At 37.0% G+C, this 15,380-nt stretch overlaps 1 long non-coding RNA gene across 1 annotated transcript; it reads right to left on the reverse strand.

Moving 5' to 3' along the window:
• Window positions 1–287: 287 nt before the first annotated feature.
• On the reverse strand, window positions 288–12,909 carry LOC123332634. Its single transcript, XR_006549571.1, has 4 exons — window positions 12,332–12,909; window positions 10,116–10,189; window positions 9,541–9,594; window positions 288–2,453 (listed from the first exon to the last, which is right to left on the reverse strand). It is a non-coding gene; the product is annotated as an uncharacterized LOC123332634 (long non-coding RNA).
• Window positions 12,910–15,380: the final 2,471 nt, after the last annotated feature.

Consider the following 15,380-nt stretch of genomic DNA (forward strand, 5'->3'; position numbering starts at 1 on the left):
GCTTCAGCATCAGTCCTTTCAATGAGAACTCAGGGATGATTTCTTTTAGGATGGACTGGTTTGCTCTCCTTGCTGCCAAAGGGAGTCTCAAGAGTCTTCTCTAGCACCACAATTCAAAAACATCAATTCTTTGGCACTCAGCCTTCTCTATGGTCCAACTCTCACAGTGGTACTTGACTGCTGGAAAGACCATAGCTTTGACTAGACGGACCTTTGTCAGCAAAGTGCTGTCTTGGCTTTCTAATATGCTGTCTAGGTTTGCCATAGCTTTGTCATAGTATTCTTGCCACAAGAACCCTATGACAGTATAAAAAGACAAAAAGTCTGCTTCAGTGTTCTTCTATTTTCTTCATTGGAATACCTGTGCTTTTTTTCTCTATCAAAGTTTATCTGTATTATAAATACAACCAAGTTCTATTTCTTGACTGAACTCTCTTGGCTACTCATACCCAACAAAGTTTGTTACTTATCTTGTGTGTTGGCTTCAACTTCTGATTTTAACATACGAGAAGGCAAGAATTATGTGTTAAACTTACACTCCGTACCGTCATCAGAGTACATATTTGCTGAAGTACTTAGAATACCAAATACTAGAATGAGCGCAAAAGAGGTCTCTGGGTTATTTGTTATTTGGAGATGGATAATTAAAGCATAAACAATTATTTCCCCAAGCCGTCTGGAATTCACGTCTGTATAAGAAGAGTAATGAGCAAAATCCTTCATGGAAGACAGTTCTAGTTTCAAGATTTTAACTAGGAGCTTCAAAATGAAAGTAAATGAACACATCTTAATGAGGAGCAAAATCAATGACAGGAAAATGGTCATGTGGTTTTGTCTGTCTGATGATGGAAGGTGGCTTCATTTTTCCTTTTTATTCCATCTGTTCAGCAATTCTAAGGTTTAGTTCTTTTCTGACTAATTGCAATTGATTATTATTGACTGATGGTTATACAAACCAAGGAATAACTTTGGGATTTAGTCTTAATTTAAAGGTTTTATATTTATCTTCTCTCTTTTCTTTTTCTCCTGACCTTTCTCTGGAAAGTAGAATATTCTATGTACCGTGATGGGCCATAATTTCCTCCCTGAATGCCAAAGTCCTTGAATTAACAATATGTAGGAAGACAATAGATCAGCGGGGTGTTGCAATGCATTTCCTCCCAAAGAAACACTAACAGTAAACAAGTGGAAAAAGACCCACTGACCCAGAACCAATTAGCTAGTTTGCAGCTGCCTGTGTCTGAGACACTAGTTCCTTTTTTAAAAACTATTATTAAGGATCTAATTGTATTAGAATAAGCTATAAGGATAACAACAAAACTCTTTCCCACCTAATGGACTTTGCTAATATCAAAATCACTTTGTAGGAGGGAAACTTTACAGTCTGATGATTTCAGAAGTCAAAACTATTTTAGGTCCCTTTACCATTTTCTGATCTCTGTAGACATAATTGATCTTAATAACTGCATGTTTTTATTAGCTGGTTAACTTATCTTGAAGTGATTGTAAGATATTATATTCTCTGTCCCTTGTTGGTTTTAGGTAGATTACAATGAACACCTCTCAGTAAATCAGCCCTATTCCCTGAATCTGCTCTAGATCTGAATGTCACCCATAGGATTAGTGTTAGAATTAAGCAGTCACCCACATGGTGTGCTTGGGGTCTGGTCATTCCTTTGCACAATACCATTGCCCTCACACAAATACTGGCTGTCTGAAGCTTTACTGAGGGGTGCAGTGTGGTCCAGGGCTCAGCATACAGGCTCTGGCATTCATGCTTAGGCTCTCCTTCTAAGATCATCGTTCACTCTCTTTTTGTCTCATTTTTCCCATGTGTAAAAAAGAATGATGGTAGTTACTCCCTGCATTAAAGATTACATGAGACAGTACATGTAACCTACTTATGATTCTACCTGATGGACAGTAAATACTTAAAAAAAACTAACTATTGTTATTGTTATAAAATATTCATCATTTTGACCGTCTCTGCACCCGGCACCTAGTCAGGATAAAACCTTAAACTAATTCACACCAAAGTGTTAGTTTCTTATTCAGTGAAAGAACATATAAATTAGCTTCATACACTGCAGGATGCTCTATAAAAATAAAGAAATGGTGTAACTAGCATTTTAAAGAGCAATGTGAGAACAGAAATGATTTTGGTAGAAAGAAATAGCAGAAAAAGACTGAAAGGAAATTCAGCTATTTTATGCCTTTCCCCAGTGCCTTCCTTTATCACGTATGAGAATATAGTCCAAATTCATCTCTATGTGGTTATTTAAAGAAAGAAGGGCCTGAAAGATTACTCACCACATAGGATGAATGGAATACATCCGGGTCCATGAGCCAGCCCTGTACCTGGGGCAGAGGCACTCACTGGCCTGGACAGAGCCTGTGACAAGCATGTACGTATCCTGTTCCGCCGACAAGGTGTGCCAGGGAAGCCGGCATGTCTGTGAATCAAGGGAGCAAGCGCAGGAAAGTATTAGCACTCTGGTAGCAGAGTGTTTTCTAGGAACAGAAGGAAAGTCAGGCCGACACCAGTCACCTCCCTTTGATATGCTGCCCAACCTCCAACCCTCTGTAACAGAGGCCCGGCCTGATGTCAGCTGTGACATTTGAAGGTGACCATCTCCACTGTAAAATCTCTAAAAGAGCTATTGGCAGAGGGCAAAACCAGAAGTGGGAAGAGAGTTGAGAGGCTTGGATCTATTGTACTTTTAAGTTTTAATGTAAATATTACCTCATTTGTATCTTTAGTAGGAAAAATGAGGTTACTTCTTTTTAGGTTTTTTTTCCCATGTATCTTTCTGCAAGACACTGTGAGCTCCTTAAGGACAGTAATCATGTCATAATCATTTATTTTATTCCTAATATTTTGCACACATACAAAAACCCCAAATTAAAAAAAAATATATATATATATAATAGCTCTGTAAGGATCTTTTTTAGTATGTAAATGAAAGAAACCATGCAAAAGGTGGTCTCTGGCATTTTCTCTGAAGGTATATATGAGCTGAGATTCATCAGTGACTTATAAATGTGTTCAGAGCTCAGATTTCACTAATAGAAATCTCTAGACACTTTCTGCTTTACCATGGTAAGACTGAATCTGGGGATTTAACAACAACAAAAAAGTTCACTGTGAATCCTCTTGAGTTTCTACTTTAATCTGAAAAGATTCCAGATGTTACCTCAAGCTAACATCATTATCTACCTTTCCAGGAGATTCAGAAGACTTTTAACTTTACAAATACTATAAACCCAGAATTTCTTGTGAAAAACTAATCAAGTATTTCATAAGTGATAAAACATGAAAGAAGATGCTTTGTTATAGGGACTCCCTTTTGTTATTTGCCTCCAAATGCTATACATTAAATATCTTAGGCATGCACACTGTCATAAAATATGTGTAATAAAATTATATTAATCTAAAAGTGTCTCAAACAAAGCCTGAAAATTAACTCATAATTATGCCCAATAATACACTTAGCTATATTTTGAGTTCATTAAACAAAATGAATCATTATAATACTTTCATATGTATGCATGGCAAATTGCATCACATAGAAAATAGATGAATGTGTAACTGATCTCTCACTGAAATTGAGTCATCTCAGGAGAGAAATTCACTATGAAGTCAGTATCAGTGACACTATACAAATTGTATTGTGATACATTATTCATAAACAATAAAGTTGAATAAACTTCAACTTTTTATCTTGTAGAAATATTATCTAAGTATATTTTAGTGTATATAAAGAGTCATGTGTCTTGATTGTTTTATATGGCTGACATTCTAGCAGCTACTCTGAAAAGCTATTTATACCTTTATATTGAAAATCAGGTCACTCTTGAAACACAAGGTTGTCTTTACAGTCTATTTAGTCTCTCTACAAACAGAAACTATTATTTGATAATCTAAATTATTTGAACTATGTTTATCAAAACAACATTATGACAAATAGAAGTATCTGTGTATCTCAGAAGACCTTTAATTTAAAAAAAACTGCAAAATATTGTCAAGATTTGGATATTTCATAATTGGTTTCCTGTTCATCTTCTCTCAAGCATTTCTTGAATTTTCTCGATTTGTAGAAATCAAATGTTCTGTTGTCTGTTCCCACTACACAGACACTTTCTGACAACAGAGGATAAGAAATCAAAATTGCCTAAGGATCCAATCTGTTTACTGTGGATTTGAATCATATTTTTCTTTATCACTCTACCATCAATACTTCTGTTTTAGTAATATATTCAGTAACTATTAAATATCCCTCTTCCATATGAGTCCAGCTTTTCCTTCTTCTCTCCTTCTCTGTCCCTCTCAGTCTCTTTCGTTCTCTCCTCTTTCCCTTCCTTCATTTATTTTCATACTGTAGACACTATGAACTCTGTTAACCATTTTCAACCCTGAAGCTGGAATCCACATATTAGCCACAATTTAAAGCTCTCACTAGACAAAATGTGGTCACTGGAGAAGGGAATGACAAACCACTTCAGTATTCTTGCCTTGAGAACCCCATGAACAGATGGAATTCCAGCTGAGCTATTTCAAATCCTAAAAGATGATGCTTGTGAAAGTGCTCCACTCAATATGCCAGCAAATTTGGAAAACTCAGCAGTGGCCACAGGACTGGAAAAGGTCAGGTTTCATTCTAGTCCCAAAGAAAGGCAATGCCAAAGAATATTCAAACTATTGCACAATTGATCTCATCTCACATACTAGCAAAGTAATGCTCAAAATTCCCTGAGTAAGGCTCCAACAGTACATGAACCAAGAACTTCCAGATGTTCAAGCTGGATTTAAAAAAGGTAAAGGAACCAGACATCAAATTGCCAATATCCGTTGGATCATAGAAAAAGCAAGAGGGTTCCAGAAAAGCATCTATTTCTGCTTCATTGACTATGCTAAAGCCTTTGTGTGGATCACAGCAAACTGGAAAATTCTTCAAGAGATGGGCGTACCAGACCACCTTACCTGCCTCCTGAGAAATCTGTATGGAGATCAAGAAGCAAGAGTTAGAACCAGACATGGAACAACGAAATAGTTCCAAACTGGGAAAGGAGTACGTCAAGTCTGTATACTATCACCCTGTTTATTTAAGTTATGTGCAGAGTGCATCATGAGAAATGCTGGGCTGGATAAAGCACAAGCTGGAATCAAGATTACTGGGAGAAATATCAATAACCTCAGATATGCAGATGACACCAACCTTGTGGCAGAAAGTGAAGAAGAATCGAAGAGCCTCTTGATGAAAGTGAAAGAGGAGAGTAGAAAAGATGGCTTAAAACTCAGCATTAAGAAAACTAAAATCATAGTATCTGGTCCCATCACTTCATGGCAATTAGATGGAGAACCAATGGAAACAGTGACAGACTTTCTTTTTTCTTGGCCTCCGAAATCATGCAGATGGTGACTGCAGCCATGAAATTAAAAGATGCTTGTTCCTTGGAAGAAAAGCTATGACCAACCTAGACAGTATATTAAAAAGTAGAGACATTACATTGCTGTCAAAGGTCAGTATAGTCAAAGCTATGATTTTTCCAGTAGTCATGCATGAAAGTGAGAGTTGGACCATAAAGAAAACTGAGCACCGAAGAATTGATGCTTTTGAGCTGTGGTGTTGGAGAAGGCTCTTGAGAGTCCCTTAAACTGCAAGGAGACCAAACCAGTCTATCCCAAAGGAAATCAGTACTGAATATTCGTTGGAAGGACTAATGCTGAAGCTGCAGCTCCAATACTTTGGCCACCTGATGGGAAGAATTGACTCCTTGGAAAAGACCCTGATGCTGAAGACAGGAGGAGAAGGGGACGACAGGGGATGATATGATAGGATGGTATCACCGACTCAATGGACATGAGTTTGGGCAAGCTCCAGGAGTTGGTGATGGACAGCGAGGCCTGGTGTGCTGCAGTCCATGGAGTCACAAAGAGTCACACATGACTAAGTGACTGAACTAAGCTGAAACATGTTCCTAGCCCTAAAGCAACCACTTTTTCTAAACTGAAAATTTTCTTACCATCTATGGCAGTGCTCTAGAAGCAGAAGATATTAGGAAGAGGTGGCAAGAATACACAGAAGAACTGTACAAAAAAGATCTTCATGGCCAAGATAATCACGATGGTGTGATCACTCACCCAGAGCAAGACTTCCTGGAATGTGAAGTCAAGTGGGCCTTAGGAAGCATCACTATGAACAAAGCTAGTGGAGGTGATGGAATTCCAGTTGAGCTACTTCAAATCCTGAAAGACGATGCTGTGAAAGTGCTGAACTCAATATGCCAGAAAATTTGGAAAAGTCAGCAGTGGCCACAGGACTGGAAAAGGTCAGTTTTCATTCCAATCCCAAAGAAAGGCAATGCCAAAGAATGCTCAAACTACTGCACAATTGCATTCATCTCACACACTAGTAAAGTAATGCTCAAAATTCTCCAAGCCAGGCTTCAGCAGTATGTAAACCATGAACTTCCAGATGTTCAAGCTGGTTTTAGAAAAGGCAGAGGAACCAGAGATCAAATTGCCAACACCTGTTGGATCATCAAAAAAGCAAGACAGTTCCAGAAAAACATTTATTTCTGCTTTATTGACTATGCCAAAGCCTTTGACTGTGTGGATCACAATAAACTGTGGAAAATTCTGAAAGAGATGGGAATACCAGACCACCTGCCTGACCTGCCTCTTGAGAAACCTCTATGCAGGTCAGGAAGCAACAGTTAGAACTGGACATGGAACAACAGACTGGTTCCAAATAGGAAAAGGAGTACGTCAAGGCTGTATATTGTCACCCTGCTTATTTAACTTATATGCAGAGTATATCATGAGAAATGCTGGGCTGGAAGAAGCACAAGCTGGAATCAAGATTGCCGGGAGAAATATCAATAACCTCAGATATGCAGATGACACCACTCTTATGGCAGACAGTGAAGAGGAACTAAAAAGTCTCTTGATGAAAGTGAAAGAGGAGAGTGAAAAAGTTGGCTTAAAGCTCAACATTCGGAAAACGAAGATCATGGCATCCGGTCCCATCACTTCATGGCAAATAGATGGAGAAACAGTGGAAACAGTGTCAGACTTTATTTTTGGGGGGGCTTCCAAAATCACTGCAGATGGTGACTGCAGCCATGAAATTAAAAGACGCTTACTCATTGGAAGGAAAGTTATGACCAACCTAGATAGCATATTCAAAAGCAGAGACATCACTTTGCCAACAAAGGTCCGTCTAGTCAAGCCTATGGTTTTTCCTGTGGTAATGTATGGATGTGAGAGTTGGACTTAAGAAAGCTGAACGCTGAAGAATTAATGCTTTTGAAGTGTGGTGTTGGAGAAGACTCTTGAGAGTCCCTTGGACTGCAAGGAGATCCAACCAGTCCATCCTAAAGGAGATCAGTCATGGGTGTTCATTGGAAGGACTCATGCTAAAGCTGAAACTCCAATACTTTGGCCACCTCATGCGAAGTGTTGACTCATTGGAAAAGACCCTGATGCTGGGAGGGATTGGGGGTAGGAGGAGAAGGGGACGACAGAGGATGAGATGGCTGGATGGCATCACCGACTGGATAGACATGAGTTTGGGTGAACTCCGGGAGTTGGTGATGGACAGGGAGGCCTGGCGTGCTGCAATTCATGGGGTCACAAAGAGTCAGACACGACTGAACGACTGAACTGATGGCAGTGTTTCCCAAAACGCCAAATTATAAAAATTACCTAAGTGCATTAGTCATTCAGTCATGTCCAACCCTTTGAGACCCCATGGACATAGCCTGCCAGGCTCCTCTGTCCATGGAATTCTCCAAGCAAGGATACTGGAGGGGTGTAGCCATTCCCTTCTCCAGGGGATCTTCTAGACCCAGAGATTGAACCTGGCTCTCCCACATTGCAGGCAGATTCTTGACTGTCTGAGCCACCAAGGAAGTCTAAGGATCTAGCTCATGGAGAAGGAAATGGCAACCCACTCCAGTATTCCTGCCTGGAGAATCCCATGGACAGAGGAGCCTGGCGGGCTACAGTCTGTGGGTTGCAAGAGTCGGACATGGCTAAGCACACAGTACAGTATGCAGATAACCAGGACAGAAGGGAAAAAGCCTTTTAATTATTTCACTAGATTTTTCTTTGATAAGAAAACCTTGAGAAACCCTAATCTAGATCCACTTCTCAACTGGTGCATATTTATTCTCATGACTATTACATGGGGTCACACAGCATCCACTTCAGTACAGTGATAAATACTTCTTTAAGAGAAAACCTCTTCTACTGGTTTTGACCCTTCTAATTACTGCGGGAGGAAAAGTCTTCCCGTGTTGTTCTTAAATCTCTTCCCTATTCTGAAGGCTACAGTTTTATCATGGGCACATATTGATATCATTTAAAAAATAGATGAATTATAGAAAAAAATCAAAAGCCCTCTAATATATATGATTTGACATGAGCAGGTTTTCACCAGCAGGAAGGCAATGAAAATGGGACCAAGTCTTCTCAGCGAAGGAAATTAAACAACAGGAGACTGACAATCGCAGGCTTATTTTAAGGGAGCAGTAATACGTTTTGAAGGTTATTAAGATATAACCTCTTATTCATCTAGAAAACTTAAATGTTTCTCCTTGAGAAAAATCTTTAGGAAAGTTGCAAATTGTTATCTGTAACAGGTGACTTGGCAGAAAGTACTACTATTCTCCCATGGTTTTAATCAAGAAAACTTGGGTTTAAAATTCCAACTAAGATGCATAGTAATTTTGCCACCTGGAGCAGGTGATTTAACTCCTCTGAGAATTAGTTTTCCATGTGTGATATACCACAAGGCAATTCTGATATATGTATAACAAGGATTAAAGCTGAACATGACTATAAACTAAATTCTGTAAATATCTCTAATGTTAAGAAATTTTACTAAGCTAGCTTGTGAGATGTGTCTGTGGAAGAGGTTTTATTACTGATCAATTGGAAAGAAAGAAAAGCTCAACAGTTAATTGGTATGCACGTATCTAAAATTACATGTCTCTAGTATTCATGTCTAGGGTTCTTGAAATATTATTTCACCATCAGCATTTTCTCTTTTGGTCCTTATTGGTCTCATATTATTTATTGGAATGGGAAAATAGAGTTACAGAAACCCCAATAAGAAAAGATTGTCTTTTAAAACCCATGGCAGACATTGCTTCTTTATCTTGGCCAAGCAAGACAATGGAACTATAGAGAAAATTAGTGTTTTATGATCTTAAAAGACAGCGTAGGAAGCTGAATGAATTAATGAAGCACCTGAAGTAATTTTAAATCTGTCTACCAAAGGAACTGTACTCAGGGCAACTGTCTTTCATGTACTTTATTGTGTTGGACACATCTTTTTTTAGGAAACAAATTCAATGTTTGATTTTCTCTTTATACACAATATATCTGTAAATATATTTAGGACCATAATTCAGTGCTTAAGTTTTTAATGGGAAAAAAGAGGTCTGGAAAAAAATTAAGCACTGGTTTTTGACACTAACCAACTATTAAATATTCTTGATAAGGACACAATATTCAAATATCCTTTAGCTTACCTTAAAATGAGGGAGCGGTGTCAATGACTGATAGAAGCTACATCTCATTTCAACCTTAAAATGATTTGCATACACATTTGTATTTAAGAAAAATATTTTAAATTATAAACAATGAACTTGAATACTAAAGTAAAGCCAAAGAAGGACATATAAATAAACATGAATTTGTATTATGAGTTTGTTATCTCAAATATTCATCCAAGAAAATAATGACAGAAAAATAGCTTAAATGAGTTTTTAAATTTAATATTAGTAAAAACACATTAAACTTTCAAAAATGTCATTTATTTACTATTGTTCCAGATAAAATATTTTTATTTTAGATGTAATATCAATAGTTTATGCCTAGTAAAACCGAAACAAATTTGATTGTGGTTCAAATCTATTTTGGCTCTTAAAATATTTTAATATGTTAAAATATTTAAACTCTAAGTTATGTATCTAATTAGGCATATTATTTAATATTGCTGAGAGGGCTGACAAACATAGAGAGACTCAAATTAATCTTCTGAGCACATTCTATATACAGGGTGCCAGGAAAAGAGAGAAGAGGATTCAAAATTTAATATACTTACTCAACAAGGACTGAATGAGTTTTTCATAAGTTCCAGGGAAGACTAATTCATAGCAGAATGTCTACATAAGCCTTCTAAAAGAGATATGAACAAAGTGCTTTTGTAAGAAAATAAAGTAAGATTAATTCCAACTATAAATGTCATTAAAACGTTTTGGAAAGGAGTAACCTATAAATGCATTCATCAACAAATACCAGGGTGACACAACAAAATCATACTGAATGGAACATGTAAATGAAGAAAATTAATGAGTTCATAGGTACATACATACTTTGGAGATATTTTTCTATAGCTCATTTCAAAATACATGTGAGTAATATAATGGAAATTTTCCAAGTCATCTAGCTTACTAGAGATTCACTTCACAGCATTTTTTATGTTTCAAAATTACTTTAACATTTTAATTGAATGTGTAACATAAATGAAATGCTTTGCTAAGAAATTTTCATGGAGATGGTAGCAATTTTCTTACTTATGATATGAATATATTTATATATTATTTGCTGGTTTGGCTTCTTTTTTAGTTGCCCATAAATATCTTTATAAACTTATAAATATCAAATTTTACCAAGATACATATTGTCCTAAATAAGCAAAGTGAAATATTTAACATTCAAGCAAGATTTTTATGATTTTATACCTCATTATACTAATTGAAGCCATTTTCCAACAAATCTGCCTATATATTTTGTGAAAATAATCTGGATTTAAACATACTGGAGTTTTGTATTTGTAATTAGCTTCTTTATCATTCATAGTTTTATCCCATGAAATAAACTAAGGGTGTCTTTCTTCTCACTTACTGTTAGCTCATAATAATAGTTCAATTACTATCAGAATATTTACAAAGATAAGAAAATACAAATGAAATCTTGTCACTAAACAGATATGGTTGCATTTGACATATGGTTTCTTTTAGAAATGAACTCTAGTACTACCAGTATATGTGTAGATAATTTTATCAATCCAATATTTTACCTGTTATAAAAATTAGATGGGATACTTCTTATTTACATTTCAGTATATCACTTTTCAAGCTGTGTCAAAAATTTCTTTTCCTACATTTGTGAAGCAGTTTCTGGTGACACTTGACTGCTTAAAACACTTAAAATCTCAATTTTTTTATTCTAGATTTCATTTATCTCAGTGTGACAACCCTAGATTCAAAAGCAAGCTTTTGAAAGAGGAGTTTGCTATATATATTTGGTAATTTTAAAATTTAATTGCTTTGTGAGCATTTATTGAGCACTTACTATATGCAGTGCACCTTTAATACCTTTCATCTCACTGTACTTCTCAGAAAATGAGAGTCACATTTCTTCCTGGGTGGAAATTAAATTGCTTAAATGACAGGTCATAAAGAATTAATGGAAAGTACAATGAGATGAAAAGTATAATGAGTACAAAGAGAAAAGTAATTTTGGACACTCTTCATTTTGAGAACAGTCTGCCACTGTGTTCAGTCACTCTGATCACCTAAAATGTCTCTGGGATTTACTGTCTCTTTGCAATTCTGGCTGCTAAGACCGTAGCCTAGATTTTCATCTGATAAGCCTGCCCACACTTGTTTCTTCTCTTATTCAGTCCTTCCACTATAATAATCTCCCTAAAATGGAGAAAGAAATGGTAATCCTATTCTTGCCTGAAAAAACTCATGGACAGAGGATCCTGGTGGGCTACAGTCCATGAGGGCGCAGTGGTTAGGCACGACTTAGTGACTAAACCCAAAGTATCATGTTTGTTATGACACCCCTCAGGTAACTCCAACACCCTATTGCCTTCTGTGTGAAGAGCAAATTCTCCTCACTAAAGGTCATTCATAAATCTGTGCCATTTTCCAAGTGGAGCTTTACTTCATACTTTTTCCCATTTCACATACTCTGCCTCTGTCAGGCTGGTAACTCCTTTTCATCCCCCAAACACTCTGCTTCGGGCCAAGTCCATGCTTTCTAAATATAATCACCCTCTTCAGAATCTCCTTCCCTGCACCTCGCCAGCCATGAGCCTATTCTCTAAAGCCAAAATGGAACCCCACTTAACTCTAAAAGTTCTGACATACCCTGGTGTTCTTTCCTAAATTCCGACAGCATTTATGACCAGAATCTCATGGCTTGTTCCTCATTTTCTCATGAAAGAAGCACTGGAATCAATCAGATAACCTGCAAGGCTTGTTCACTGTTAAGTATGAAAACCCATTTCTACCTCCCCTTACTCACTGTAACTTCTGCTGGTATCACAGGGATGAATTATGTTTCTTTCCTTTGTGTCGTGTTGGAAGCTCCTGGTATGCAAATAACTTGTTTCAACTTCCCATCCCCACACCCTGGAATCACAGCTGAGAAAGTGGCCTCTCAATGCACGTTTGAAAATTGTATGTCTGCAGTTTCAGAAAATTTTCTGATTCAGGGATAAGCTGAAAAAATAGAAATAATAATGCTTTCCTTGCTTCACTCATAAGATATTCTTGAGTAGAGAAAAAGATGGGACAATGTCTTGTAATTGTAAACAGTATAGAAATATATGACTCTGATTCTCTCATGCCTAAGCAGACTAAGACAGATATAACAATTTGAACAGAAATAATTGACTCAAAAGCACATCTGGTTACCAAGAATAAGGATGGGGAAGTGAGAAAAACACTACAAAACAAAGACGGAGAATAGCCAACATACAGATAGAAAGTGGAGCTGCTGAAATCAGCACGTATCTCTGTGTGATTGAGAGAAGTGGTAGAAATGCCAACTGTCCCCACCATCCACCCTCTTTGCTTTATTTTGCCCATGGATACTTTATTGCAGACTATTATACGGGCTTTCTTCCTTCCTTAGTTGTGGCCAGGGACTAATTTAAAGCTTGTGAGATATTAATGGAAGTGATACTTACTACTGCCGAGTCATTTCATTGTCTCGTTAAAGATATTTTGCCCTGGGATCTCTCCTCTGCTTCGTTTTCTGGTTTGGACTTAGTGATTGTTGGGGAAATTTGGAAGCCATGTGTTGAGGATGGCAGAGTCATTCACCAACCCTGGACTGCTCCTTTCTCGACTATTCTAGGAGAGGGGAACATTTCCCTTAGATTTTTGGCTCTTGTCCTCATTACAGTTTAGTTTCCCTTAACCAAACTAACAAACTCCTCCTAACAACTCCTAACAAACAAACCCTACTGCCACCTTTCCTTAATAAAAAAGACTTTAGTTGTGGGGGAATATTTAGGTGATTCACCTAAGTTGCGGTCCAGTAGGAACAATTAATGTCCTGTCTTTTGGCACCTCATCCAGGGCACACTGTTGAAATGCAGATGACAAAATAGTTAACAACTCTTCCTTCCTTGTCTGACACAGTTAACAATTATGGCTTTTTTTTTTTTTCCTTATAAGTACCTAGTGTTAAGTGCCAAATTGAATTCCACAATATAGATTGATTGGTATGGATTAAGACAGACTAGCTTTAATTCCTCTGAGAAGCAATCTCTCTTCATAACTCGCAACATGGAAATTCTTTTGAATCATTAAAGACAGAATGTATTTATTCAGTAAAGTTTGAATTATACATAGTATTTACTTTGTGAAAATTGACCACTATATCCCTTTGTGTATCAAAAACATAATGGAGAAAACCACCACAATAAATAGTTGAAAGTAAAGGAAACAAGGGGGTTCTGAGCTTTGCCTTTAACTGACTTTATCTATGTCCAGTTCAGCCTTCTCCAGGGGAGGAAAACCTCCTGCGGCCATTGATTATCCCATTGTCTTTTTTTTTTTCCCTGTATGTTTCTCCTCATTATGTTCTCCTCCAAGACTTTCTGCCTCTTGGTTTTCCAATGACCTACTAAGGTATATTTTGCTTGGCATTAATTTATGTGATACACCACTACTGAGTGAAGACAGAAGCAGTTCACCATTCTTTACAGTCTCCTAACAAAGTCTAATGTACCTGCTAAGGAAGATGGCAACTTGTAAGAAGAGCTTTTACACACCGAGGTCTAAGCAATCAAGCCAGCATATTTTAAAGATACAGACAGATTTTTTTTTTAAAGTATACATATATAGATAGATAATTAGATAAGGAAAGATAGGCATATAAACACATATATATTACTTTGTATTACTTAAACTCATCACTAATATTTACTGGAACTGGGGATGTCCAACATTTCAGATACTTCCATTACTGTTGGGAATAAAATAATAGTTCATCTGGCAAAAATCCCATGCATTAAATTATTTGTAGGAATATGTTACATATATATATATATAATGTTTTATATATATCTAATGCTAATTTTTTACTTATATGTGTGTATATATATGTTGGTAATTCTAAGTCACTGTATTTACTTAAACAGATATCTCACTCCTCACACATTCTGGATCAATCAGACCTTATTCTTTTGCTCACTGTTGAGTCATGATCAATATTACGACTTTGAACTTTGAAATTTCCTTCTCTGACAAAACTCTCTTACTTGCTACTCTTTCTTTACCTTTATTACCAAAGAATTTGAACTTTGTTCTCACTGTGAGGTCTAGTTTCTTGAACCATCTTTACATTGGATACTTCTGGCTTGTCAACCTCTTTCTGACTTCATTTCTCTCCTCAACTCAGACTGTAAGATCTATATGGATGGAGCCTCTTTAACGGTCTCAATAATATTCTAAAATCTCTCATTTGTTTGGCCTCCACTACCTGTCTGCTGATGAACCCCAGCTCTGAGAGGTCCCTGTGGTCTTCCTTCACTGCTTTCAGACGACGTCAACATTGCTGGAGAAAGTAGGGGAACAGTGCTAGCCCCACTGCAAAGCCCTCTGGCCAGTCTTACTTTTCTCTCACTTCAGAAGAAGGAAAAACCCTTAAGCCCATTCGTAGGCAGAGCAAACATTAAGGAAAAACAAAATATGGTGATTTAATAGAATGAATTTTCAAAAATGAAGAAAAAGTTCATGTCAAAGTCCAGATAGACAATTTAGCACTGAAAATTGGAGGAACTATGGCTGTTTTCTCCTTTTCCCTGAGATAGGAATGAAGAATAAGATGCCAGTTTGACCATGGTAACCATCCCTTGTTTCTTGAAGCTCATTCAAGCCCTTGCTTCCACATCATACTGTTAACTCTCTGACCATCTACTAACTGCTATTATGGAGAGAATAAAAACTATTTATTGAGTAAATGATATTCAGTTTACAACATTTCTAAGCTACTTTGATGTAGATTTTAATATGTGCTCTAACAGAAGGCAATGGCACCCCACTCCAGTACTCTTGCCTGG

Source organism: Bubalus bubalis, chromosome 1 (assembly GCF_019923935.1).
Source record: "Bubalus bubalis isolate 160015118507 breed Murrah chromosome 1, NDDB_SH_1, whole genome shotgun sequence".
NCBI lineage: Eukaryota > Metazoa > Chordata > Mammalia > Artiodactyla > Bovidae > Bubalus > Bubalus bubalis.